General features: G+C 72.9%; 1 protein-coding gene across 1 annotated transcript in view; it reads right to left on the bottom strand.

The window, feature by feature from the left end:
* Positions 1–3,103, bottom strand: part of RASA3 (RAS p21 protein activator 3) — a 26,216-nt gene extending 23,113 nt beyond the window's left edge. The window contains exon 1 of the mRNA XM_012734868.1: positions 3,033–3,103. The gene's annotated coding sequence lies outside the window, so the exon portion shown is untranslated. The remainder of the gene's footprint in view (positions 1–3,032) is intronic.
* Positions 3,104–3,783: the final 680 nt, after the last annotated feature.

The raw sequence follows: 3,783 nt of genomic DNA, 5'->3' as shown, positions 1-3,783 counted from the left end.
GAGCACGCGCCTGGGCTCCGGGCCGCGCCCGCACCTGCGGGCAGGTGACGTCGGTGACGCCGGTGACGTCGGTCTCAGGCCCCGGCTGTGTCGCCTCCGGTTTTTGTTTCCTTAAGATTTACTCGTGCATGCGCCGGGGTGCAGAACAAGCGGACCCATGAAATCCACTGCAGGTGGGCAGCGGGGCGACCGCAGTGGGCACCGTGGGGCACCCCTGGCCGAGTGGACTCGGGCCGCTGGTCCCCAGCAGGCTCTGCCCGGGCCGGCCCCGCCGGGGACGAGCCACTGTGGGGAGCTGGGGCCCCCCTTGGCGCCGGCCCTTGGGGCGCACAGCCACGTCCACGCCAGACCCCCGCGCCACTGGCGGGCCCCAGAGTCCCAGGCTGGGGGCGCCCGGCCCTGCGCCACGCTGCAGCCCCAGGGCGGCCCTGCAGGGCCAGAACCCCAGAAGCTGGGCCCGGAGAGGGCGTCGAGCGCCCCGAAGGGCTCCCTCTCCACGTGGCGGCGCAAAGGGACGGCCCTCACCTCTGCCTGAGGTGGAATCAGCCAGACGCCCCCGGGGCTGCTCGCTGGCCCCAGACCCGAGAACCCCGAGACCCCCGGGGACCTCCAGAGCGGCCTCGGGGCCCCCACAGCTCTGCAAACCCCGCGGTGTGCCGGCCCCCCAGCACCCCTCCGGGGCCTGCGCCAACCCAGACCCTCGCTGGGCCTCGCCGGCTCAGGGGAGGGGCCCAACCACCCTGCCGGTGCCAGTCCTGGCACTGGGCATCTAGGGTGCCGCTCCCCACTCTGTGGGGACAGCCGCCAGGGCCCTGACCACGCGCCGGCCACCACGCGCTTTCCAGCGACACCCGGGCCGGGGGTCAGTGTGCGTCCCTCGGGGGCCACTCCCAAGGGTCACCGCCTCCCTCTTCCCTGGGAAAGGGGGGGGCAGGGGGGCCAGGTCTCCCCTCAGCTCCAGCACGGCTGAGAGACCAGGTGCACACGGCCCGGGCCTGCACCCCTCCCTGCAGGACCCGCCCAGAACTGGCCTCTCCCGCGGGCGGCAGCACAGGTTAGTTCTCGGGGCTAAAAATAACAGGCGCTCAGCCCGGTTAATAGAGTGTCCAGGGTAATTATAGCATCCGGGCTCGGGAGAAAACGAAATCCCCGAGCGGCCCCACCCAGACTAGGTCCCCCCGAAACACCGAGGGCCGGGGGCGCGCACGAGGGCCGGGGGCGCGCGAGGGCGGGGCGCATGCGCACTGTCCGTGAGGCCCGCCCACGGCTCCGGAGCGGGGCTCGGCCTTAGCCGCCCCACAGGCGGAGGGTGCACCCCGGCTCCGGGGAGGAACTGGGGTAAAAGAGCAGCACCTTCCTGCAGCCGAGCGGACCCCAGCCCTGAGCTCCCGCGGAGCGGCCGCCGGCCCTGCGGGGGCCACCGCTGCCCCACGGGCCGCGGGTGGGGCGATGGCCGGCCAGGCCCCTGTGCCAGGCCAGGCTGCCTGCGCTCTGGGGCCAGCAGTGCCGGCCCGTGAGTGTGGGCTCCAGACAGGTCACACGGAGGCCAGGGCCCCTGTGCGGGCACGGCCCACGCCGCGCCAGCGACCACTCCAGAGGCCGGGCGCCGGCCGGCCCTGGCTGCTGCGGTACCCAGGAGGGCACCGTCTGTTGGCCGCAGGCAAGTGCACCCAGAGCTGAGACCCCAGGGCCACCACGGCCCAGGGAACGCGGGGAGTGCCCCCAGGGTGCCGCCCAGAGGAAGTGGCTGGCTGTCCTGCCCAGGCTGGAGCCCTGACTCCCCAGACTCACTCCGGCCCATGCGGACAGGCTCTGCCGGGCAGAGAAGGCGCCAGACGGTGCGCAGGCTCCAGCCAACCCTGCCGGCCCTGAGGCCCCGTGCGAGGAGCCGCCCCCAGCCGAGGTGGGAGAAGGAGCGGACGAGGAAAGGGGGCTCCTCTCATCTCCACACGGGCCCAGGAAGCACCCCGCCTTCCACACCTGTTAAGCACACGAGGCCCTGCCCTCGGCCCTCGGCCCTGGTAGCCCCTCGCAGCCGCCGGGGGTAACAGCCTCCGCCAGGCTGCCCAGCCACTGTCCCAGGGTCATGTGAGAAGGCGCCATCACGGCCCCAGGTGGGCCCAGAGACGTGGCGGGCGGGAGGACACGGCCCAGAGAGGTGGCGGGTGGAGGACACGGCCCAGAAACGTGGCAGGCAGAGGACACGGGCCCAGAGACATGACAGGTGGGAGGACACGGACCCAGAGACGTGGCGGACAGAGGACACGGGCCCAGAGACGTGGCGGACAGAGGACACGGGCCCAGAGACGTGGCGGGCGGAGGACACGGCCCAGAGACTGGGCAGAGGACGCGGCCCAGAGATGTGGCAGGCAGAGGACACGGGCCCAGAGACGTGGCAGGTGGGCGGACACGGCCTCAGCGCCGTTCGGTGCTCTCCAGACCCTGACTCACGCTCATGCCAGCAGGGGCGGCGCAGAGGCCGGGAAGGCACCCCACTCGGGCTTCGTGGGCGGCATGGTGGGGCGACAGCTCACGCCGGCCCCACTGGCCCTCAGCGGTCCCCGAGCTCCCACGCAGGAGCGTGAAGGGCCTGCGCGTGGGGCCCCGGCTGGGGTTCAGAGGGTCCAAGGAGCGGCCGCCCCCGCCGGCAGGGCTGGCGCTGCGTCCATGGCTATGGCGGGGCCGGGAGGAGTGGGGCCTGGGCTTGCCACCAGGGTCGGCTGCGGCCTCCCCGCCCCAGCCCTCCCCGCCCCAGCCCTCCAGCCGGCACAGGAAGCCCACAGGGCCACACCCAGCGACTAGCCCCCACCGCTCCCCAAGAGGGAAGCACCCCCAGATGCACCCCCACTGAGCTCACGGGACTCGGCGGAGAGCCCCAGGCGGAGGCGCCTCCCGCAACCCGGCAGGCGCCGCGTGGACCCTGGGGTCCTCAGGCAGAGGGTCCCTCCCGGGCAGGCCCCCGCTGGGCGCTGCCAAGCACTTGTGCCCGCTTCCGCCGAGCACCACCAGCGTCTCAGTGAGGAGCCACGAACCAAAATAAAGCCGGCAGGAAGGAGCACGCGCTGGTGCCGGATTCCGCAGCGTCGGGTGTCATCAACAACTGACCGGCATGGGGCGGCCGGCTCGGCGCGGCACAGCACAGAGGCCGTGTGGGCTCTGCCGGGGCGGGAAGGGCCCTCGGAGCCGCGGGACAGTCTCCCCGGCGTGCGCACAGCGGCTCATTTCCAGGAAGGAGCCCACAGGCGTTCTCCCGAGATCTGAGCGGGTCGGAAGGCGGCCGGCCCCAGATAAGCCCAGGAAGTGCTGACCTCCCGGCCCACTTCTGCATCTGCATTTCACTTCCCTCGCTCGCTGGGCCTTTCGCTGGGCTCGGCCTGGCCTGCGTGCGGAAAGGCGCAGTAGTCCCTGCAGTGGGACAGGGACAGCACAGGGAGGCCTGCACGGCAGCCCTGCGGCGCGGCCGGCGGTCAGCTCTCAATGGAGGGGTGGCTGCTTGCCAGGAGGAAGCCCGGGCGACAGCACGCCCAGCGGGCGCACACGCGCGCACACATCGCCTCACAGACGTGCAGACACACAAAGACGCGCACACACAAAGGCACACACGCACCCTCACCCGAGCAGCGCGCGGCCCCACGACCGGGCGCGGGGGGAGCTTCCCGGGCCCAGGGAGGAAGTTTCCGGCGCAGGGGCTGGGGGAGATGTGGGACCCGAGGTGGGCGGTTTTGGGTCCTGAAAGGCAGGCGTCCGGGCAGCCCCCGCGCGCGCACCGCGCCTTGGGCGCGC

The sequence above is a fragment of the Condylura cristata genome, unplaced genomic scaffold (genome assembly GCF_000260355.1).
Source record: "Condylura cristata isolate star-nosed mole 26May11 unplaced genomic scaffold, ConCri1.0 scaffold00081, whole genome shotgun sequence".
In the NCBI taxonomy this organism is placed as follows: domain Eukaryota; kingdom Metazoa; phylum Chordata; class Mammalia; order Eulipotyphla; family Talpidae; genus Condylura; species Condylura cristata.
The sequence above is the reverse complement of the archived record's forward strand: the minus strand, read 5'-3'. Positions and strand labels throughout refer to the sequence as shown.